The sequence below is a fragment of the Ptychodera flava genome, chromosome 2 (assembly GCF_041260155.1).
Source record: "Ptychodera flava strain L36383 chromosome 2, AS_Pfla_20210202, whole genome shotgun sequence".
Taxonomy (NCBI): domain Eukaryota; kingdom Metazoa; phylum Hemichordata; class Enteropneusta; family Ptychoderidae; genus Ptychodera; species Ptychodera flava.
In genome coordinates, this window is record NC_091929.1 from 15,478,318 (window position 1) to 15,504,732 (window position 26,415).

At 37.0% G+C, this 26,415-nt stretch overlaps 1 protein-coding gene across 1 annotated transcript in view; it reads left to right on the forward strand.

Annotated features, from left to right (window-relative positions):
- LOC139115704 (uncharacterized) overlaps window positions 1-26,415 on the forward strand; it is a 381,257-nt gene that overhangs the window by 24,738 nt on the left and 330,104 nt on the right. The window lies entirely within an intron of this gene.

Genomic DNA, 26,415 nt, shown 5'->3' on the forward strand with positions numbered 1-26,415 from the left:
AGGCCATGCCGATTTTAAGAAGAAAAGATTTTTAAAGTATTATTTTTCTGATTTTTCACTGACCTTTGACCTCCCCTATACCTCTGCAGCTGAGCTATGGCAATGGCTTATTCTGGCCTATGTTGAAGTCCAAGACAGCCAGCGTCTATTGGACAATGGCCAGTAGAGTACCAAATTGCACTCCACAATTTTGAGGATTCCCCTTGACCTTTGACCTTGGCCTCTTCCTGCAACTCATTTATTATGCGCATATCTAATTCTGAGCCAGGTAATAGAGCTAGAGGTCTGATTTTTGGTATATAGGGATAACTTAGCAATACAATTTTTTTTTACAAAATGTCATGTGAGCTCGATGACCTTCGACAGTAAATATGAGTATATGTCCATAACTAAGTAACCAAAAGTGCAGCCTTCATATTTGGTATGATTGGAGAACGTTATGACACCACATCCTGTACCTCATTAATTATGCGCATATCTAATTCTGAGCCTGCTAAAAGAGCTAGAGGTCTGATTTTTAATATATATAGGGATAACTTAGAAATACAATTTTTGACAAAATGTTAGGTGATCTCGATGACCTTTGACCTTAAATATACGTATATGTTCATAACTAAGTAGCCACAAGTGCGACACCCTTCATATTTGGTATGATAGGAGACCTTATGACAACACATACTGTGTAGGTGCATATCTTATTCTTCTTTTGCTCTAATGCTGTGACATGTGTCGAAACCTGGTCATTGCTGCTTGCAGCTATATTTAGGGTTTCGACACCAAGAGTGCGAAACCCTATAGTAATCGTTCTGTTTATTATATTTTTATTGTTATTTAATGATTATTATTTTTCTTCCGCCTCCTAAATGCGCTTGCCATGCAAACACTGTTGCACATACAGACTCCAAATTTGGCACATACATATAACTCCTCGCAAGAAATTTTTTGGTCACATGACCATAACAAAAGGCCACGTGACCCTTCAGCCATTTTGAAAATGAACTTTAAAATTGACTTCATTTGCATAATAATTAACCAATCAAAATTCTGTCCTACCCTGCCGATTTTGAGAAGAAGATTTTTAAAGTATTATTTTTCTGATTTTTCCATGACCTTTGACCTCCCTATACCTATGCAGCTAACCTATGGCAATGGCTAATTCTGGCCTATGATAAAGTCCAAGACAGCCAGCGTCTTCTGGACAATGACCAGTAGGGACCAAATTGCACTCCACAATTTTGGGATTCCACTTGGCCTTGACCTTGGCATCTTCATGCAACTCATTTATTATGCACATATCAAATTCTGAGGCAGCTAATAGAGCTAGAGGTCTGATTTTTGGTATATAGGGATAAGTTAGCAAAACAATTTGTTGACAAATGTCATGTGACTTCGATGACCTTTGACCTTAAATATAGGAATATGTTCATAACTAAGTAGCCACAAGTGCTACACCCTTCATATTTGGTATGATGGGAGACCTTAGGACAACACACCTGTATCTCATTATTATGCGCTTATCTAATTCTGAGCCAGCTAATAGAGCTAGAGGTCTGATTTTGTATAAAGGCACAACTTTGCAATACAATTTTTTTGATAAAATGTCATGTGACCTCGATGACCTTTGACCTTTAATATACATATATTTGCACCAGTCACTAACCACAAGTGCTATTCCCTTCAAAATTGATAGGATATTAGACTTTTAATTTCCCCTCTTGTCCCTCATTTATTATGTGCAAAAGTATTTCTTGGCTGGCCAATAGGGCGGAGCTCTGATCTTTGGTAAACAGGCATAAGTATTTGATACAACTTTTTTGCAAAAATGACAGGTTCCAAGAATGACTTTTAACACTATTTTAACAAATGTGCCCATGACTCAGTAGGTATGTGCATATCTACTTGTTCTTTTGCTCTAATGCTGTGTCGAAACCTGGTCATTGCTGTTGCAGCTATATTTAGGGGACAAAGCCCTATGGGGCTTGTCCCCTATTGTATTTACTCAGGATCACTTCTTCTTCTTCTTTTTCCTCTTCTTCTTCCGTAAATTCTTTGCAAAGCTAGATCTCCAAAACCGTTGCGCGCAGCCTTTTCAAATTTGCAGGGCATATTAAGCATACTGAGTACTGGTGCACCTGACCCTTCATATTTTGATTGGACACATGAACTGGCTGTTATTAAGTATCAAAATTTATATTTCACCTAATTTTCATAAAAATTGATTAATCAAAATTCTGTTGAGAAACTTTTTAGCCCACACTACCTAGATGCTACATACCAAATTTCAAGAATTTTCACCTTGCCGTTTATGAGAAGAAGATTTTTAAAGTATTATTTTTCTGATTTTTCAATAACCTTTGAACTCCCCTATACCTTTGCAGCTAAGCTATACCAATGGCTTATTCTGGCCTATTTGAGAGTCCTTGGGGTCGGGGGCTAGTATACACATATTGACTGGCCATGAGGGCAACATCATACGTCTGTACCCCTAGGGACTGTGAGTCACCCCAGAAAACAGACTGTTTCCGAGGCCGTAGGCTGAGGAAACAGTCTGTTTTGGGGGTGACTCACGGGCCCGAGGGGTTAAAGACGTGTGCTGTTGCCCCTATGGCCAGTCAATATATGTTTTGTAACACACCTCCTTCGTAGCCATGCATAAGAACGTACTATACACAAAACTTGTCGCATGTAGGCCTATGATGTAAAATGTTGGAGTTGTTCAGGAGGAAAAAGTTTTTCCCAAAGAATCTGCAAAACGTTCAATACACCGTTGATTATTATAGTTTTTGTCCGTATCAAGTCCTTGGTGGAAACCAAATCATTCAATTCTTCTTCCGAAAGTAGGATAAACCATTTCGACTATCGTTTCGATCGGCCGCAGACGAACATCTTTGTTTACATTCCGGTCCGCGTTCGCGTCAGTGTTGTTTTTGATGTCAGCAGGCATCATTTTTCTGAACTGATGCCTGACAGGCAACAGTTCAAACAAATGATGCCCGATTACGTCGTTTACGTAAATCAGCACAAAATGAATGCATCCCACGTGACTATTAATTGGCGAATTAGAATACAGACTGCGGATGAGGTGTGTTACAATGACTAATGAACAATGACCAACAGGGGATCAAACTGCAAATCAATATTTTGAGGATGAACTTGACCTAGGACCCTAGCATGTTTCTATACCTCATTGATTATGCACATATCTAACTCCAGCATTCAAACTAGAGCTAGAGTTCTGATTTGTGGTATACAGTGACATGTATCTGTGTTAAGGTTTTTCAACAAAATGTCACATGACTAGCACATCCTATACTCCATTGATTATGCACATATCTAATTCAGGGCAAGCCAATAGAGCTGGAGGTCTGATTTTTGGTATATAGGGATAACTATTGAAAACAATTTTTTTCACAAAATGTCACATGACCTTGATGACCCTTGACCTCAAATATACATATCTGTCCATAACTCAGTAACCACAAGGGCTACACCCTTCATATTTGGTATGATGGGAGACCTTATGGTACCATATGCCGTACCTCATTAAATATGCACATATCAAATTTTGGGCAAGCCAATATAGCTCTAGGTCTGATTTTTGGTATATAGGGATAACTATGGGATACAATTTTTTTGACAAAATGTCTAGTGACCTCGATGACCTTTGACCTCAAATATACATATCTGTCCATAACTCAGTAACCACAAGGGCTACACCCTTCATATTTGGTATGATGGGAGACCTTATGGTACCATATGTCATGCCTCATTAAATATGCACATATCTAATTTTGGGCAAGCCAACAGAGCTAGAGGTCTGATTTTTGGTATATAGGGATAGCTACGGATAACAATTTTTTGACAAAATATCACGTGACCTCGATGACCTTTCTTCCTTAAATATACATATTTGTCCATAACTCAGTAACCAAGAGTCCTATACCCTTCATATTTGGTACGATCTTAGACCTTATGATGCCACATGCAGTACCTCATAATTGTGCACATTTCTAATTTTGAGCTAGCAATAAACCTAGTGTTCTGATTTTTGTTGACAGATGTAACATAAGGAACAAAAGTTTTGTTGCAAAAAAGATGTGTAACGGTGATGACCTTTCCCTCTCTGATTACATTTGCCTTCTTTTCCCACTTAAAATTGCTTTGGCCCAAGCATTGCTGCTTGCAGCTTTAATTAGGGGACAAAGCCCTATGGGGCTTGTCCCCTATTGTATTTACTCAGGATCACTTCTTCTTCTTCTTCTTCCGTAAATTCTTTGTAAAGCTAGATCTCCAAAACCGTTGCGCGCAGCCTTTTCAAACTTGCAGGGCTTATTAGGTATACTGAGTACTGGTGCACCTGACCCTTCATATTTTGATTGGTCACATGACCTGGCTGTTATTAATTATTAAAAATTTTAATTACATCTAATTTGCATAAAAATTGAAAGATCGAAAATCTGAATAGAAAGTTTTTAGACCATACTACCTAGATGCTACATACCAAATTTCAAGAATTTTCACCTTGCCGTTTATGAGAAGAGATTTTTAAAGTATTATTTTCTGATTTTCCAATAACCTTTGACATCCCGTATACCTATGCTGCTAACCTATACCAATTGCTTATTCTGGCTATGTAAGAATCTAGCGGGGCCGGGGGCTAGAGACTACTGAACAATGACCAACAGGTGATCAAACTGCAAATCAGAATTTTCAGGATGAACTTGACCTATGACCCTATCATGTTTCTATACCTCATTGACCTTTGACCTCAAGTATACATATCTGTCCATAACTCAGTAACCACAAGGGCTACACCCTTCATATTTGGTATGATAGGAGACCTTATGGTACCATATGCTGTACCTCATTAAATATGCACATATGTAATTTTGGGCAAGCCAACAGAGCTAGAGGTCTGATTTTTGGTATATAGGGATAACTATGGGATACAATTTTTTTGACAAAATATCACGTGACCTCAATGACCTTTTTTCCTTAAATATGCATATTTGTCCATAACTCAATAACCAAGAATCCTATACCCTTCATATTTGGTACGATCTTAGACCTTATGATGCCATAGGTAGTACCTCATAAATATGCACATATCTAATTTTGGGCAAGCCAACAGAGCTAGAGGTCTGATTTTTGGTATATAGGGATAGCTACGGATAACAATTTTTTGACAAAAAATCACGTGACCTCGATGACCTTTGACCTCAAATAAACATATCTGTCCATAACTCAGTAACCACAAGGGCTACACCCTTCATATTTGGTATGATGGGAGACCTTATGGTACCATATGTCATGCCTCATTAAATATGCACATATCTAATTTTGGGCAAGCCAACAGAGCTAGAGGTCTGATTTTTGGTATATAGGGATAGCTACGGATAACAATTTTTTGACAAAATATCACGTGACCTCGATGACCCTTTTTCCTTAAATATGCATATTTGTCCATAACTCAGTAACCAAGAATCCTATACCCTTCATATTTGGTACGGTATTAGACCTTACGATGCCACAGGCAGTACCTCACAATTGTGCACATTTCTAATTTTGAGCTAGCAATAAACCTAGTGTTCTGATTTTTTGTTGACAGATGTAACATAAGGAACTAAAGTTTTGTTGCAAAAAAGACGTGTAACGGTGATGACCTTTGCCCTCTCTGATTACATTTGCCTTCTTTTTCCCACTTAAGATTGCTTTGGCCCCGGCATTGCTGCTTGCAGCTATATTTAGGGGACAAAGCCCTATGGGGCTTGTCCCCTATTGTATTTACTCTGGATCACTTCTTCTTCTTTTTCCTCTTCTTCTTCCGTAAATTCTTTGCAAAGCTAGATCTCCAAAACCGTTGCGCGCAGCCTTTTCAAATTTGCAGGGCATATTAAGCATACTGAGTACTGGTGCACCTGACCCTTCATATTTTGATTGGATACATGACCTGGCTGTTATTAATTATTAAAAATTTTAATTTCACCTAATTTGCATAAAAATTGAAAAATCGAAAATCTGTTAAAAAACTTTTTAGACCATACTACCTAGATGCTACATACCAAATTTCAGGAATTTTCACCTTGCCGTTTATGAGAAGAAGATTTTTAAAGTATTATTTTTCTGATTTTTCAATAACCTTTGACCTCCCCTATACCTCTGCAGCTAAGCTATACCAATGGCTTATTCTGGCCTATGTGAGGTCGTGGGGGGCCGGGGCTAGTGACTACTGAACAATGACCTACAGGGGATCAAACTGCAAATCAATATTTTGAGGATGAACTTGACCTATGACCCTGGCATGTTTCTCTACCACATTGATTATGCACATATGTAATTCCAGCCTTCAAACTAGTGCTAGAGTTCTGATTTTTGGTACACAAGGACATGTATCAGTGTTACGGTTTTTAACAAAATGTCACATGACCAGCTCATCCTATACCTCATTGATTATGCACATATCTAATTCTGGGCAAGCCAATAGAGCTGGAGGTCTGATTTTTGGTATATAGTGATAACCAATGAAAACAATTTTTTTCACAAAATGTCACATGACCTTGATGACCCTTGACCCCAAATATACATATCTGTCCATAACTCAGTAACCACAAGGGCTACACCCTTCATATTTGGTATGATGGGAGACCTTATGGTACCATAGGTCATGCCTCATTAAATATGCACATATCTAATTTTGGGCAAGCCAACAGAGATAGAGGTCTGATTTTTGGTATATAAGGATAACTATGGGATACAATTTTTTTGACAAAATGTCACATGACCTCGATGACCTTTGACCTCAATTATACATATCTGTCCATCACTCAGTAACCACAAGTTCTACACCCTTCACATTTGGTATGATGGAGACCTTATGGTACCATATAGGTCATGCCTAATTAAATATGCACATATCTAATTTTGGGCAAGCCAACAGAGCTAGAGGTCTGATTTTTGGCATACAGGGATAACTATGGGATACAATTTTTTTGACAAAATGTCACATGACCTCGATGACCTTTGACTTCAAGTATACATATCTGTCCATAACTCAGTAACCAAGAGGGCTACACCATTCATATTTGGTATGATGGGAGACCTTATGGTACCATAGGTCATGCCTCATTAAATATGCACACATCTAATTTTGGGCAAGCCAACAGAGCAAGAGGTCTGATTTTTGGCATACAGGGATAACTATGGGATACAATTTTTTTGACAAAATGTCACGTGACCTCGATGACCTTTGACTTCAAATATACATATCTGTCCATAACTCAGTAACCACAAGGACTACACTCTTCATATTTGGTAAGATGGGAGACCTTATGGCACTGTAGGTCATGCCTCATTAAATATGCACATGTCTAATTTGGGCAAGCCAACAGAGCTAGAGGTCTGATTTTTGGTATATAGGGATAACAAAGGGATACAATTTTTTTGACAAAATGTCACATGACCTCGATGACCTTTGACTTCAAATATACATATCTGTCCATTACTCAGTAACCACAAGGACTACACCCTTCATATTTGGTGTGATGGAAGACCATATGGTACCATAGGTCATGCCTCATTAAATATGAACATATCTAATTTTGGGTAAGCCGACAGAGCTAGAGGTCTGATTTTTGGTATATAGGGATAACTATGGGATACAATTTTTTTGACAAAATGTCATATAACCTCTATGACCTTTGACCTCAAATATACATACCTGTCCATAACTCAGTAACCGCAAGGACTACATCCTTCATATTTGGTGAGATGGGATACCTTATGGTAAGATATGCTGTACCTCATTAAATATGCACATAACTTATTCCGATGACCTTTTTTCCATAAATATACATATTTGTCCATAACTCAGTAACCAAGAGTCCTGTAGCCTTTATATTTGGTACGATCTTAGACCTTATGATGCCACATGCAGTACCTCATAATTGTGCACATTTCTAATTTTGAGCTAGCAATAAACCTAGTGTTCAGATTTTTTGTTGACAGATGTAACATAAGGAAAGAAAGATTTGTTTGAAAAAAGACATGTAACGGTAATGACCTTTGCCCTCTCTGATTATATTTGCCTTCTTTTTCCCACTTAAGATTGCTTTGGCCCCGGCATTGCTGCTTGCAGCTATATTTAGGGGACAAAGCCCTATGGGGCTTGTCCCCTATTGTATTTACTCTGGATCACTTCTTCTTCTTCTTTTTCCTCTTCTTCCGACAATTCTTTGCAAAGCTAGATCTCCAAAACCGTTGCGCGCAGCCTTTTCAAATTTGCAGGGCATATTAAGCATACTGAGTACTGGTGCACCTGACCCTTCATATTTTGATTGGATACGTGACCTGGCTGTTATTAATTATTAAAAATTTTAATTTCACCTAATTTGCATAAAAATTGAAAAATCGAAAATCTGTTAAAAAGCTTTTTAGACCATACTACCTAGATGCTACATACCAAATTTCAGGGATTTTCGCCTTGCCGTTTATGAGAAGAAGATTTTTAAATTATTATTTTTCTTATTTTTCAATGACCTAGAGGGCTAGTGAACAGAACAATGACCAACAGGAGACCTAATTGCACATAAAAAATAGGATGAACTTGACCTATGACCTTGCCATGTCCCTGCACCTTATTAATTATGCACATATCTAATTCCAGCTTTCAAAATAGACAGCGAGTTCTGATTTTGGTACACAAAGACAAGTATCTGTATAAAGGGTTTTTAACAAATGTCACATGACCAGCACCTCCTATGCCTCATTTATTATGCACATATCTAATTCATAGCTGGCCAATAAGCTAAAGTTCAGATTTTTGACACACATGCATGTCTAAGGGAGCAAATATTAATGACAAAATGTCATGTGATCTCGATGACCTTTGACCTCAAATATACTTATATGCCTATCAATCAGTGGCAACAACAACTATAAAGTTAATATTTGGCAGCATCGTAGACCTTATTGCGCAACTTCATATGCCTCATTAATTATGCACATATCAAATTCATATGCCTCATTAATTATGCGGATATCTAATTCTTGGCTGGCCAATAGAGCTCTGATTTTTGGTACACAGGCATATCTGTTGGAGCAATTATTTTTTACAAAATGTCACGTGACTTCAATGACCTTTGACCTCAAATTTACTTCTATGCTTATAAATCATTAGCCACAACAGCTTTAAAGTTCATATTTGGTAGCATGGTAGACCTCATAGTGCCATATCAAGTGCCTCATTAATTATGCACATATGTAATTCTAGGCTAGGCAATAGAGCAGGAGGTCCGATTTTTGGTACACAGGGATTACTATGGGAGCAAAGATTTTTGACAAAATGTCACATGACCTCGATGACCTTTGACCTCAAATTTACTTCTATGCCTCTACATCAGTAACCACAAGGGCTATTATCTTCATTTATATTTTGATGGTATACCATATAGTGCCACATTCTTTGACTTATTAATTATGTACATAATTAATCACATATAATTTTGAGCAAGCCAAAACACCTAGATGTCTGATATTTGTTTGACAGATTTAACAATTGGAACAAAAGTTTTGTTGCAAAAGAACACGTGTAACTGAGATGACCTTTGCTCTCTCTGATGAAATTTGCCTTCTTTGGCCCACTTAAGATTGCTTTGGCCCTGGCATCGCTGCTTGCAGCTATATTTTTCATTGTGACTCCTAGCTTAAAACTGATCTATATGTAACGGTGGACCACCATTACAGCTTACTTCATAAATCGATTTTGACAAGGAAGTTGTTAAGCTAGTTTTGATGGCATTTGAGTGTATTTCAGAAGATATCTTGGTTTGCCAAGACATCACGGTCTTAATATGAGACGTTCATTTTGTGCCGAACTTATGTCATTCGTATATACAATTATTTTTTTTTTGTCATTTTAAATTGTCTTTTACAATATAATTGTTTTTCATTAGCATGAAATTGAAACATATAAGCTAATCTACATCCAAACTACTATGATATATCCTTCAGTCAATTGATAGCAACGATATTTTGACATGTTTAGTGGAGGATGTTTAAAATAATGTTTTACGTTTATGTAGTGAACTATTTTTCAAATGCAAATATCTAAAAGAGATCACCTACCTATAAATATGGTTAAATCTCTCCCCATCCATCATTAGAAGACTATGGACTTTAAATGTCAAAGAGGTCAGCAAATAATAGCATTAGCTCCCTCTTCCTTCACAGAAGAAATGACCATTGGGTTAGGGAGAATGATGAAGAAGTTTTGGAGAGAGATATTTGCAAGAAAGTCATGACAGAAAATTGTCACACTTATACAAAATGGTTGATTATTTTAATTCACTTGGGACAAGAAATGAGTGACATCTATGAGGGTTTGAGTATTGACATTTTGTGACTTTCTCCATTTTAGACATCGTTTTGACGTGTGAGAAGAGGTTGAAGTCTTATTACTACAACTTATCCCATATTCTTCCATTTCCATGGTGGGACGGAATGGACAGATTGAAGCTTGAAACGTTTACACGGAATTAGAACTGCAGATGAAGGATGGAAATAAGAGAGACGTTGACAGGCAAGAAATCTTCTCATCGAAAGACGACAGGGACAGCAACATAAAGCCGAAAAGAGTATTAATTGAGGGTGATCCAGGGTATGGCAAATCAACATTTTGTAAGAAATTGGCCTATGATTGGGCAAAGGGCAGTGTAGAATACCTAAATTGTGTTAAGCTACTTTTTTTTTCGAGTTGGAGGATTTGTTAGAGTGTGATGGCAAGCATATCGAAGACGCTATTTTTGATCAGTTGTCATGGAATGTCAGGGAGGTGAAAAAAGACAGGAACTTTGGAAGTACATTGTAAAAAATCAAATGAAAGTATGTTTTGTCTTTGATGAGCTAGATAAAATTACTTCAAAAAATCTACCGACATATTTTAAGGAAATGCTTCAATTAAAAAAACGTCTCCTCCCTTATTGTTTAGTCATTGTAACTTCTCGAAAAATCAGGGATAGCAGCTCAAAACAAATGTATGACACGCAATTATTAATCAAAGGATTTGACAGTGTTAAAGCAAGGGACTTTGTTGAGAAACACTTTAACGCAATTAATTCAACAGGTGAACTTCAGATTGAGGCAAAAGCTTCAGACTTTCTGAAAGAACTGGAGATGTCTGGTCACAAAAACGTTTTGTTTGATTTCATGCAGAGTCCATTGAATACTTTGATGTTATGTGACATATGGATATATGATAAGATACTGCCACACACAATTACAGAACTCTATGACGAAATCATTCACAATGTTGTAAAAAGGTACAGCGAAAATAATGATTACGACTCACGTTTTGACAAGGAGATTAAGCAAGCTTTGTTTTTAATGGGGGAAATGTCGTACGGGGTTTAACAACTAGAGACAACAAGATTTATTTTACTGAAAATGATATCTCTCACAATCGATACATACGTGAGTTAGGACTCCTGACTAAAATACCAGGAATACCACCCAGGTATGGTTTTAATCATTTAACATTCCAGGAATATTTGCATCACTGTATGTAGCAGAACTGTTAAAGATAGACAAATCAAAATTTGCCGATGCAGTCTACTTATTAAGTACAGAAAAATCTTTAAGATATACAGACACACTGTTTGCTTCATCAGTGGCGTGCTTAAAGGTAATGTACACGAAGTATTTAAGGTATGGGACGAAAAAGGCTTCAGCCCATTTGCCCTTTGATCCAGACCGATTGCCTATAAAAGTTGTTGTCAATGAACTGATGTTATCAAACACTGTGCCCGATTCTTGCCAAAGGAATTTAACACAATGCTTGATGAATCTGAAAATGAACTTAATGTGAATGCAACCATTTTACAGTGTACTGGTCCAAGTTCCGATAAGTTTTATCCATAATACCCACATCGAATACCGATGCAGTATTAATGTATCAAGAATTTTATAAAGCCCTCCAAAATAGTAAGAAAACGTTCAAGAATATAACTGTTTTGATAACCTGTGAACTAAATGAAAATAATGCCCGATGTAAGAATTGTATTGAAGATTTCACATTCATAAGCAGGAATGATTGTGACTCTTGTCGTGACTTGAAACAAGTAACGGTTCACTACATCATTCTAAAATGTCATCATTTCAAAGGCCATCTCTCGTTTGTTTCGATCGTTATATCACACACATTGCAAAATTATTCTCTTTCGTGTCTGCCGATAATATTCACAATGATGAAATACCCTTTGGAAACTAAAAAAATCTGACAGCCTGTGCGTTATACTTAGGTTGTGAGGCGATTTTAAACATTATCCCTAATGCGGTCAAATTACTTGGGAATCTCATACGACACGGAAGCTGTCTCTGTGTACCGTCATTTTCAGTTAGGTTACGTGACGCTGCGAAATAGTCCAGCGAATTTCTAATGAATATAATTTTTGACAAAAGTTTAATCAATTTGTTGTTAAGCTGCCATCCTTATGTAAATCAAAGGCACAGTCAAGTACAATTTCATTAAAAATGTGTTTATGAGGTGCTGACACTGCATAAAAACCCTATAATACTTACTGTATTAACATGGATTATTGCCTGTATTTTAGCTGAAGAGTGCATATACAGATGAATACAATCAAGAATCCATTGTTTGTATTCAGCAAGTCTGTATTCATGTGGATTCATGTGAATTCACGTGTATTATACTATAATACAGGCAACTCATTAATGTGAATTTATCTGAATTATCGGGTTTTCATGCAGTGTGACATTGTATAACAGTGAATGTTGAGACATAATAGCGAGAACTACGTATTTGAACATTTGAACTTATTTTTAGGTACAGTTCAGGTCAATTAATGTTTATTTCGTTTAAACTGCACCAAGTACACTTGAGATTATTGACATTATTGACATTATTGACATTACACAAAATTCAGGAAAAAGGTAGAAAATGAGCGAGAGTATGTTAGCCCTGGTTGTCAGAGTGATAAGGCAAATTTGGAAAGTTCATTAAATATGAAATTTACCAATAGCTAAAAACAACTGTGTGTCAGTACTATTTCATCATTGCGTATTTAATTTACATACGATAAGCATTTGTAAGCTCTTGTTATATAAAATGCATAATTGTAAATACAAATGACCCAGTAGTTGATATGAAAATTGTAATGTGTTTTAATATCATTGTATTATTATACGGGCAATACATTTTTAAAGTTTATGTTACAATGCAATCCATATTGGTTCATGATCGCTATAATATGACTCAAGTACACCACTTTGCATCCAATGAATGTTAGTATAAATATGATCAAGGCAACATGATCTGTTGTTGATTGCTGAATAAGTTCTGTATAGTTGAAATGCTTTTTCATAAGTTCAGATAGTTGTCTTGCAGATTGTTTTTGTTTTAGTAAGTCAACATTGAAATCACCAATGATCACGGTTGATAGATTGTACTCAAGTGTATCAATGAGCTGAAGGAGAGCATGTTGTAAGTTTGATATAGGTGATGATGGTGAATGGTAAACACCAACAACTTGAGCTAAACCAAATGCGGTTTTGTATGTTGCAATAAATAAATCTGTGTTAAAACAATGCGGTGTCTGTGGATTAGCTTCATGTGTGTTTGGTTTGCTGTACAAAACCATACCATAATATAGTCTTGTGTTGTGATCATGTTTTTTATCGTCCTGTCTGAAAAGTTTGAAGTCTGCTATTTTGAATTCATCATCGTGATCCACTTTTTGTAATCTTGATTCACTGCTTATTAGTATATCAGCTGAAGTTAAGCTGAAATCACTAGCAACATCTTGAAAATGGCAATGAAGAGATCTCACATTTTGATTAACAATAATGTGCCCCTCCCGGCCCATAATGGAGGAAAGCAAACTTTGCACGACATAATGTACGAGGCGAAGTCGAGTACATTATTGAGTGCAAAGTTTGCTTTAGCTGCTTGAATCCATTATAGGCGGGAGGGGTACATTATTGCTGTTATTTTATAGTTTTGGCAATGCCAGTGAATTTGTAGAGGTTGAAAACGAATAAAAATGGACATTTAAACTGAGTTTGAAGCCTGTGAGCGTCGTCCGGCATGATCGGCCCTGAATCTGTATACTGTATATATTTACACGCACTCCACACTTTACTGCACCGAACACGCACGTTCACACAAAAAAATGAGCAGCACTTTAATGGTTCATTTTTAAATAAAAATCGATGTATTTTCGAAAGAAATGAAAAGGAATTAACAGAACGAAAAAGTTCCCACGGTACGAAAAAGTGAGGTTTTTCTCAATTTTCACGTAAAAATGGAACAGAAGCAGCATTTGATTGCTTATTTTGTGAATTCCTGAAGTTGTGCTAAATAACTTTAATCTTCTTTGCATTTGAAAGTATTGCCATATTTAGAAACAAATATACAATTTCCATTTTCAAAGAGAAAAATAATTTTGGTGATGTACGTAAATTTACCTGTTGCCATATTTAGAAACAAATATACAATTTCCATTTTCAAAGAGAAAAATAATTTTGGTCATGTACGTAAATTTACCTGTTGTGGATGGCATGGTTTCAAAGAATGTTACAAAATATGTAACATACATTCTCTTTAAATCTTTGCAAACATGGATAAATCTACATGTATACAGTGTCATCCTATAATATATCAGTATTTGAAACTCCTATATTATGTTTACTGGGTGTTTTTATATTAAATCAGAAGATTAATTTACAGTACAGAAGCTGTAGATTGCGAAGATTTTTTACTGTTCTTGTTTTTATTGTAATTTTCTATTCCACAAGGCATATTAAGATACACAGTATTCAGCTTGTCATTTCAGCCTGAACATCGATATTTACCTGAACATGCACATGTGTTAAAAGCATCATTGAAAAGTGAATTCTGTGCGGACTAGAATTCAAATGTAAACATTAAAGGGCCAGAAATGCTAACTGTTAATTTTTACCAAATTTCAGTTATATTTTCTTGTCTTTCTCCCACAAGTACATGTAAGTTGATATGCAGGTTTTTGAGACTGTCAATTGGGCTTGTGCATATGTAAACCGCTATTGTTGACAAATGATTCTGGTCCAAACTAGAATTCGAATGTAATAAATAACATTGCGTATAAATGCTATGTTGACAAGCTAAATAGTGGGTGTTTCAACATTCTTTATAGTTAGAATATGCAGTTTCAATTGACAGACAATATCAAAAAAAATAGAAAAATCATAAGTTAGCTTTACTGGCCATACAAAAGGGCATTCTACATGGTACAAATGCTTTCAGACAAGCTAAAATGTGAGTGTTTCAAATTGCTGTCACTGGGTGAAAACCCTATAATGCAGGCCAATACAGGCATGTATTTTCGCCTGTATTTAGGGTAAATACATGTTAATAAACTGCGATACAGAGTAATACAGGAAACACAAATATAGGCCCTGCATTGGTACCTGTATTTACCTGTATATGCATTCTTACAAATACATTTTAAATACAGCTAAATAAAGGTTAATACAGGTTTTAATACAATCTGTATCAATCATGTATTTGCCATGAATTTGTATGTTTTAAATTCATCTAATAGATATTCATTCCTGTATTTGGGATGTATTTCCATGGCTTGAATTTACCATGTATTATGCCTGGATTTACCATGAATTTCTTAGCCTCAAAGAAACCTGATTGAACCGTTTGGCTAAATGGCTTGACGCATTGCAGAATTGAACATTCACACGGTGTGCGTAGACTTATCTTGCCAAAAGCCTTGAGACAGAAACGAACATATATAACATAAAAGTGATAACTGATTATCAAACTGCTGAAAGGGAAACACAAGCTGTCATTTTAGGAATGGAGCTAGTTTCAAATAAATGGAGCTAATTTCAGATAAGTGCCAGGTTGTAATATGAAAATAGCTGGAAGAAGAATGAACTGCTACCGTGAAAGGAGAGTTGCCGAAAGAAATTAGAAAAAGCTTAAGTACAATTGTAGTGAGTGATTTGATCTATGAAATTTGTCGAGAACAATTTTTCAAAAGTTTGTTTTAGATAGCATTTTAATTAGTTTGATTTTTAATTCAACCTCAAATTCAAAAGGTTCACAATAGATCGGAAGTTGACGGTTGGTGTTTTCTGCCATGGTAACCATCGATTATTGTGTTCTGACACGGGAGTAATGACTGTGATTTTTTTGTTAGATCATACTAATCGTTCCTTAGTTACAGTTGTCAGTAAACTATCAAAATTTTGGTATCAGTGATCTTTGCCTGATTATTATCACATTTTAAACAGCAGCGGCAATCATGCTAGTGTGCTGCTGGTATGCAGATCGATCTGTGTTATGCAAGGCAGTGATTGTTTCATGTACAGTAATTGTACAATATGTTTATATGTTATTTGAAACTTTGTCGTCTTGGTAAAATGTACAATTTTTATTCACTTTTCTTAGGCTTGATGTAGCCATCAAGGCATGGGCAGACCTCCATGGTGTAGCTAAATGCAATACAGAAGCCGTAAATTGGCTTCACTCGTTATCACTGTTTGGGGGTACGTCCGGATCACAGTCCCTCTATCACTGTGGATAGAGGGACTGTGTCCGGATGCATGCCAGCCGTCATTTTACACAATGGAGACTCATAGCTTGCATAGTTCATGATCATCACATTATATTTTTGAGCCAGTCCGTCTTGGAATTTGGGGCAGAGATCGTCTGAATGAGGTATATTTGAACATAAAAAGAGTAGCAGATAATCTCTTCAGTGATTGGAGATCTGATCAGGGACGTAAAAAATGTAAAAAGAGACGTTTGGGGTCGAGATGACTGTGACCTGGTCACCTTGTCCCAAACCTGTACCAAGCCACAGTCCCTCCACCCACGGACGGTGACAAAGCCTTGCTTCTGTGATCATCATTGGCTGTCATAGTTTCATAGTCTATACCATCATAGTTTTTACATTTTTACTGAGCCGTTGCCGGTATTATAAATGAGAAATGTAACGCCATAAGGACCATGCCACAAATTATTTACTCTGTCAAATTATTTCACCATGTTTCCACATGTACAGAAAGATTTTTTCATTAAAAAAACGAAGAGAATATATGGCAGGACAGATATTCAGTCCAGCAAAATTGTTCAACCGGGCACGATACACCACGGTCAGTGACCTAGGATACACTGAGTGTATGTCACGGTCCCGTGTGTATGGAGGTAAAAAGCGATCACGCTGACCAGAATGTTGTAAGGCTTTATTGGAAATAAAGAAAATAAACATTTCCCAAAACCACCTTGCCACCTAATTTACCATTCTTCCTATTATAATCAATGTGTTGCTTTTATTCAACAGCTACCTGTTAGATAAGCGCCCGCTAATTGACTAATCTGTTGACACAAGCCCGCAGCCTCCGTACAGGCCGTGGCACTATAACCACTTTTTTCAGTGGGCTGAGGCCGAACAAAGAAAATTGTGCGTTTCCGATAACCCGGCCTACGTTATTTTTACCTGCCGACCCTAAACTTTTTAGAGCTACGCAAACACGGAAGTAAAAAAAGAAAGAAAAAGTCCGTAAAATCACGTATTCGTTACTTGGCATTTGATTTTTGCTTGAACAAAGATGTTTTTTATTTTCCTTTTCCTTTTATATGTATGATACATTTTTCTGGAAATGTTGTGGCCATGTTTGACCGCCCTGAACCCCTGAAAAATGCATATTTAAAAATAAAAATGTTTTGGAAAAAAATTCCTGCCGACCTATCAACCCTATTTTTGAAAACCATGTTATCGGAACAGCACAATTCATTTTTTTTGCCTAACCAACCAGGTCAACACCAACCACTGCATAGACAACAGTGGCCAACCCAACTTTTATTAACGCCCCTGGCAAAAATGTCACAGTTTGGTGCTATTACCCTCACAACCGTCAAGTCTTAAGGCTAAGGTGACTCAATTCAACGCAATATACAAATTGTGGTTTCGATGTTGTTAGCACACGGCAGTTAGTCCACAGGGAGTGTCGAGTCGTGATAAGGGCAGGTTTCGAAGCCACATGCACAGCCATTTCATGCCAGTTTTGTTTGTCGGACCGTACGCTTGTTCAGCTTCCTGTCTCAAGACTGAAAATTAGGCGTGTGCTGGACGCACTTCAGTTGTTCACTTAATTGCCAAGTTGCAGGTAAACACCCAGCGTTGTCAATGTGTACGGTAAAAACCCATGTAATTCGAGCACAAAAATGATTATGATTTAAATCGTCGGATCATAGTTAACACCGCCGAAATAAATGGTCGAATTAATAGACGAGACGATGAAATTTTGCATGAAATATGTGTTTATATGGTAATTGCTTCAAAGGATGGGTAAATTTTTTGGTGCCCCGACATCGACAAATGGTCGTCATTCAGTAGTTCTATGCTCTACGTCACAAACGAAAACAAATTGGAAAAGGGCATGTCAAAATCAAAGTGGCCGCTGTTTCAAGACACGTCGCGTAAGTTGTGTCGGCCTTTGAAAATAAATAGTAAATAGAAAATAAATAGTAACTTGTGGCAGGCAGGTAATATGATCGAGACGTGTAGTGCATTATCTACGTCGATCAAATAATTATAATTGACATCGCCTATCGTAAGAAAAGAATATTTTAACAGTCTGAAAATACCATGGCGACCATTTTCCTGTGAGTATTCTAAGTTTGCAAACTTGCGAAACCAACATCAGAAGACTTTAACTCTTTTGCTGTGTTCTACATGTTTTAATGTCAGTCAAATTTCAGGAAAGTATCCGTACATTTTCGTAATCGTACGGCGTAATCGTGCAACCCGACGGCGATTTCCGAAAGAACATGAACAGTTCATGGAAGCTTAAAATCTCTCTCTCTCTCTCTCTCTCTCTCTCTCTCTCTCTCTCTCTCTCTCTCTCTCTCTCTCTCTCTCTCTCAGTCTAGCCGTTTCGATGTTTTGATTTGTCGACATTTTTTTCGGGTTCGCGGTCACAACTCAATGTTGATGTATATTACTGAACGGGTATTCCTGCCGTGTTCAGAATCTGACACTCAGAACAGGAGCAACACTGGTAATATTGCGTCTTTAGTCTTGAAAGCTAGTAGAATTCGGTTTGTTTACATTGCAACAGCAGGCGATAGTTAGTTGCAGAAATTTTAACAACCTTGAGGCTAGTTTGGTCCTTAAAACCATAGACTCTCGAGACATTTCTGGAGGGTCTATGTCAAAACGAACAACAGTACGCTCGAAAGTTGCTGAAACAGGTCAGTAAAATTGATCAAGCCCGCATTTTGCACGGTAGCTGCGGAAACCGGTGGTTTTCTCAGAAAACAAGCGATGTATTACTTACTGCCCCTTTGGGCTTGGACTTTTATCGTTTTGCTCCTACACATCAACACGATCGTTCAGTCACGTGAATTTGTAAATTAATCAATTATAATACTCAACTACCGAATGCATCAAACACAAGGGTCGCAGTCACGGGTCGAATTCGAAGGACGTTCAGGAAGAGACACAAGTGACGTGTCTGTGGTGGAATTTATATTGGTTTTGAGAACTTATAATACGTCTGATGTATCCGTTCATCCGACAGTACAGTCGTACATCAAATCAAAAATGTACACTTAGGGGTTCTACGTTTTTCACCGTAAAAGTGCTCATTCAAAAAGTAAAAGAAATCGCGACTGAGTCCAACAGCGGCGCAAGAAATTTTTATTTACTAGTTTCTCAATCGAATCCCACGTCAAGTGGTCAAGAATTACTAGCTTACTCATGCATGTAAAAAAACGAGGCTGTGGCCCGATGATGGATTGCATAAATCATGAATGTATAGTTCATTTTTTCCCGACCAAAAAAAGCTTTGTTCTATTAAGGTATCTAAATACCTTTTAGACACTTTCAGATTTTTATTTTTTTCTCAATTGAACACGTCCCAAACCCCAATAAAGTATACATTTTCTGAAAGCCCTGATATAGAGCTATCCGACCAAGCACAGTACACGGTCATTATTTGCATAAGAGTCACGTGAGAAGCGTTTTGCTGAAGCTTCAAAAAACCGGTTTTTCCCGCCTTATTCAAACGAGCTGCAAGATTTCCGGTTAGAATTTCTTCATTGACAAGCCTTGACAATATCCTTCAAAACCGTGTCTGCGATTTTTTCCCGGAGGCTCCATTCAAATTATATGGCGTGATAATTAAAATTCCTTGAAAAGCACCTTCATCTAACACCTTTAAGAGCGCATTAAAAAAAAACAAAGGCATATAAAGAAAATCCCAGACACGGTTTTGAAGGATATTGTCAAGGCTTGTCAATGAAGAAATTCAAACCGGAAATCTTGCAGCGTGTTTGCATAAGGCGGGAAAAACCGGTTTTTGGAAGGTTCAGCAAAACGCTTGTCACGTGACTCCTATGCAAATAATGACCGTGTACTGTGCTTGGTCGGATAGCTCTATATCAGGGCTTTCAGAAAATGTATACTTTATTGGGGTTTGGGACGTGTTCAATTGAGAAAAAAATAAAAATCTGAAAGTGTCTAAAAGGTATTTAGCTACCTTAAACTGGACTGATTTATCACATTTGCCTAGACACACATGCTTGTTGTGAAATCTATTTTTATCTCATGCACAGATAATTCTCTATGTCTGTGCACACGCATAATATAGACCTGGCTTACAAATACAACATTTCTTCGCCGCTTTGGAAAACATCTCGCCAATTATCAACTTTGAAGCACGGGCTACGTCTTAGTAATGTTAGATTGGGATATTATTTCGGTCGAAGTAGAATATGATATTGAAGATAAAAATACTTTTTATAAAAGCATGTCTCAAATATCTAATCACAATCGGCCGTCCCGAGACGTGAGACTTCTAGGATTTCATCAATCAGGGAATGAAAATATATCGATTTATTGACTGACATAACAGGAATATACGTTTTATTCTTCTAAAAAGTAAACTTCGCCTTTCCTTGACATCTCCGTTTCAATGTGTGAATACTCTGTCCACCGCCGTATTACTCACTCAGGCCAACATATGGTTGTTTTGTCAGAGATCTCGTCAACTTTCCGGTTTATTGCATCTGACACATCTGTGTACTTTCGCAAGGAACCCGCCACAGTAATTTAGGATACTATAGCGGTCACATTAATACGGAATATTGAAGATGAAAATTCGATTGACCCATGAAGGTAGCAGAGAATGACTGACCCAAAGAGCAAGAACGAGTCAGTGAATCTGTAATTAGACGGACGGGACAGGCATGTCTGTATAAAAATGACCACCTAGCCTTTTCCTCGTAAATGTGGTCGAGCTTGTCACTCGATTAATCTGCTGAATCACAAATATATGGTGCACTGTGTAATATTTTTGTCTTACGAGAGTGACAAAAATTGCATTTTGTCGTATTAATTGAACATAACTAATAATAACTTCTAAGCAAATTCTTCCTGTGAATATTTGAGCACTTATGGGGTCGTACACAGTAAAGCGCCACCTTGATTATGATGTACCTGTGAAAGTTGTACTTGGTCTCCGGAGTGAGTCGTCATGCAGTCATGAGCCGTCCACTTTGACAAGCAACACGTTTTATTCTCAGTTCAACCCAAGTTTAGCCAGGCTGAAACTAAACAACCCATTTTCGAAACTTGGACGGAAGAGAGCAATCTTTTCAACAACAGCGACATGTCGATACCTAAATCGCCGTTTTCATAGTTACACAACATCAGCTGGACAGCTGTTTAATCCAGGTATGTATCCTTATCCTCTCAAGTCCCAGTGTTTTTGGTACTATTTCTTGAATGTATAGCTCTGTATAGAAATGTCTTTATCAGGTACAAGTATAATCTAACATTTTTATATGTTTTCATTCATCAATGTTCCTGACTGTTGCAAATCATAGAGCTACCTTTGGTAGCTCCATGTGCAAATGAACACCAAATTCCTAGCTTCCTGTTCTCAAGCCCTTTATGCTAATGTGACCTTTTCTGTCATGCCGTACATCAGACCCAGGGAAGAGTGTAAATCCCTTGCAGGCAAATATACACGCATAGACCCTAAAAAAGACAAAGTAACATGAATGGTTTACGTTCTACCGTTTGTTAAACCCCGACTTGAAAAGGTCAGGGGATTGTGAAACTGAAGTCTTGAGAAGACTATGCGTTTCTGTCTTTTGTTTTTCTCTCAAATTGCAGTCATTGTATAAATATGTTGCGATGATTTTTGATTAATCTGACCAGACTCTTAATTCTTATATCTCAAATTTATGTACTATGTATTATGGTTCCATGATGGGAAGAGCCCCATTCAATTTAGGGGGTCTTTTTGTAGCATTCTGAGAGGCATATGCAACTCCATTCACTCAGTTGCCGTTCAGCGATGGCCACTACTATAATTATATTGTTATGCAAATTAGCCACTTTGCTATCAGAAATTCCAGGGGAGAACGCTTTTCACACCTGACCAAATCTTTCCAAACTTCTAATAATTTGGGTTTCCTTTTTGTGACAACAAAGTCAATCTGATGCTTTAGCGCTGAAAGTTTCACACAATTCCTCTAGCCAATGTTAATGCAGTATTGTTTTATAGCAAATAATAACATCTTTTTCAGCAATGTTTAAAAGCTGAAAATGAAGAATCAAAAGATAGAAATATCACACAATTTTCATAGATAATTGCAAAGACAAATTAAAATAACACTGTTATTCAGTAACGCGATGACTCTTATCTCTTATTTATTCATTTACTGCCTCTGTGATTAGTTACCCTTTTTACTAATCTGTTTTCAATTTATTTTGTCTCGCAGGCCATGAAGACGATTCGTCGTGTGCTTCTGAATGATGACAACATGACTCTTTTGACGGGTTTACTCCTGAACTGATTTAAGATGAAGAAGAGGAGGGTGGATTTGTCATCGTGTGGTCTCCTGCTTGAAGAGCAAACCCGTTGAACGAACTTTTATGTACATTGGATGCCTGTCTAACAGAAAAAGTGTATTTTAAAATTCTAAAAGGCAGGCAGTCATTCTACTCATTGCACCTGAAAACTGAGGAAATACGCAGCAGATCTCATCTCATCAACGCTTTATAATTGCCCAGTTTCACCATCACAGTTGACTCTAAGTTTTCAAATACCTGATTATCTCTTAGCCGTCCACCTATCACTCCACAGTTGACTTCCCTTAAAACCACTTGTCAATTAACTTGTTGTGAACTTTGGTATACAGGAATTTTTTTCTCAGACCACTTGTTAATTTGCTTTGAGATTTATTAGGCAGGTTCCTGAAGCAAAACAACCGAGTAAGATTCAATCAAATAATGGTGAGTTTTGCATGTAATGGTATTTTGGTGAAAGTTTGCCTTTTTAATGGAAAAAAAATATCTTCTGAGAAACTGCCAGTCGACTGATTGCTTTCAAATTTTGCACGCAGGTTGCCACGTGTGATCTGAGCAAGTTGTCTTCTGATATATGTTTATCCTCACAGATGTATTGTATGCATGCCAATATCACGAACATGTGCTATACTTAGAACAATTTCCAAAAGGTCAGTGTAGTAGTTCCAAAATCTGTGCAACATACAACTATTTTGAAGTATTGTTTACAGTTTTAGTGGCTCTTTTTATTCCATTGTGTATTTATTTTTAAAACTCTGATTAAATTGTAGTTTGGAAATAAAATTTTTAATTTTTCTTTGTAAATATTTGCTGTGTAAAATATTTGCTGAGTGTGTGTGATAAGTGACACTGCTTCTGGCTATTTAGTGATTAGAAGAGACAATATCATGTCATCATGTTGGTAAAAGGTCTATAGAAATATAGACAACTTTTAACCCAGATGAGTTCGTCTTGCCCTAACATCATTTGAATATCAAATCATAACGGCGATCCCCCAGTTTAAAATCGGATGCAATGTTTTTATTTGTAGCAGTAACTCATTTACTGTCCTAAGCTGATGGAATGATTTCATGTGCCTAGTAGATTGGTACACACCTCTCAGTGGGCTTTCATTGATTCAGTGGCCAAAATTATTTCGTGAAAATCAAGTATTGTTCACTGCCAGCATTCTAACTTGTCAGAAGTCTATATATGAATAATTACAGATGCCATATATGGTAACGTTGGTATATAAATACAGAACTGTATTAACTGGAATTTATGTAAATCCTGAAAAATAAGCAGGAAGCGCTGCCAGCACATTGGCTAGAAATACACGTAAATACAGGCAAATGTAGTCCTTTATTTACAGTAAATATAGGCAAATACAGGAGATGTATTTACCATGTATCAATAGTGCATATACAGGTAAATACAGGCTGAATTTCCCTGTATTTACCGTAAATACATGGCTGTATTTACCTGTATCTGTCTGAATTTGCAGCAAATACAGCCAAAATACAGGGTCAATACACTCTGTATTATAGCCTTTTCACGCAGTGTTTTGGGACCGGATGTAGAACAAGAAGTGATATACGAAAAGATGTAGAAAAATCCTAAAAGTTACAGCACTTGGGAGTTTCTATTTGGCACAAATGTTAAGTAATTAGATGATGTATTTAAATACATTTGTAAGGGTGTACAGTCAAATTGCATTGGTAGGATAGTAACCGCGGATGTACATGTTTACATAGTATGATGCATACATACATACATACATGCATTCACTTATTCATACATCAGGCCCATAGACATATGGACATACACGTAACTGATAAGATAAATTTTATACATACACGTCAGTCTGTGCATACACATGTACAAAAAATACAGCACAGACAGACAGACATATCACATTGATGGAGGACTACATATGATCAATAAGGAGGACGTCCTTGTCCACCTTAAAGATAAAATGAGATCGATCGTACAGGCATGCATCCGAAAAAAATGTTTTCTACATTAGATGCACACAATATTAACACAGGTTGAACAAGCAAGTAGGCAAGCACATACACATAATAAAATACTAACGCTTGCAAAAAGCTTGTTTGTGTTCTGAGTTGTTGTATCTCTTTCTGGTTAAAAGTTTTTTGCCAGTGTTGGTATGTAAAGCCTATATATTTAGAATGGATATGATTATTGGACCAGTTTAATGTCATATTAGCATGTGTTTCCATACCATATTATGTTTTTTGAGCTGATTACACATAAAACCTGCAAAATGTTTCAGAGCTACATGTCCAGTACACAGTCCCTCCATCATGTCTGTATGTATACTGCACAGTGTTCATCCTGAATAAAGTAACAGGAGCGTGGCGCCCTCTTGTAAATTCCAAGCGCCCCCTTGCAAGAAATAGAAAAGATTTGTTTTTTGAAAAATAAAACAATAAAATTTACGGGAAAATAGTTGACTGTGATTTATATGCAGAATGCAAGCGTGACTGTCGATCCTGCAGGCTGCAAACGTAATTTTCATTGATCTTGCGAATCTCGCGAGTTTATGATGTCATCCGAGATCAAAAGCCCATGAGCAACTCATTGATGGCAGCCATATTTGCATGGCACAGGCCGTAACATTAGCGACGGTCCCTCCATAGGGACCGTGCGTTAGGTAACCAACTTAAACATGCCAAGGAGCTTGAGGGAAACCAAGGTCAGCAGAGTACACTGAAGTTTTTCTAGGAGGTTAGAATTTCACGGGTGTATTCCTTCCAAAAGCAAAACAACCTATTTATAGGCTCGGCCATACGTGTATTAGGCTGAGAACACGTCAGTGTTATCATAATATGATGATATGTACTTGGACATACATGAATAAATGTATGTCTGTCGCTATTTTTTCGTTTTCATGTAATCGTTATTGAAATCAGTGAACTGGAATATAAGTTTTGGAATACTGTTTTAGATTTCTGTTCCTTTGAGTTTTTTATGCGAAAAAAATCTGAAGGGTCACAAATTTTTGAACCTCTGTTTTGGGGAGGGTCACAATTTTTGAGCTCCTCTGAGGGGGAGGGTCACAAATTTTTGGCCATGTTATTGGTGCACTAAAAGTAGAAAACAAATTGTTTGTAAAGACAATATGCTCACACGACATCACTCACACACTGCCTCTTACTTTCTATTAAATGCTCATCCTAAAGTCTGTGTATTCTTCCCCACCATTATCTTCAACAGGATTGTCTCTCTTCTTGCTATTATTATTGCCATGAAGTTTATAGCAAGTCCAATCTATTGTTCCTCAGCTAACCAATATATTAAGGAAATGACCCGTGGTATTCTCGCTACACATTGTACATGTAGTGTGTTTTGTTAATAAACACTGGACAGTGTTTTGCTAAGGTTGGGGAAGATTTGGAACCCTGGTAAAATTTCTGTTGTCCGCTAGTATGACTGCACTGATATACCAAGGGTAACCCTGGTAAGGTGACTGGGGAACCCCGGTAAGATTCATTAGGGAAAGACTGCATTAATTTGCGTGGTA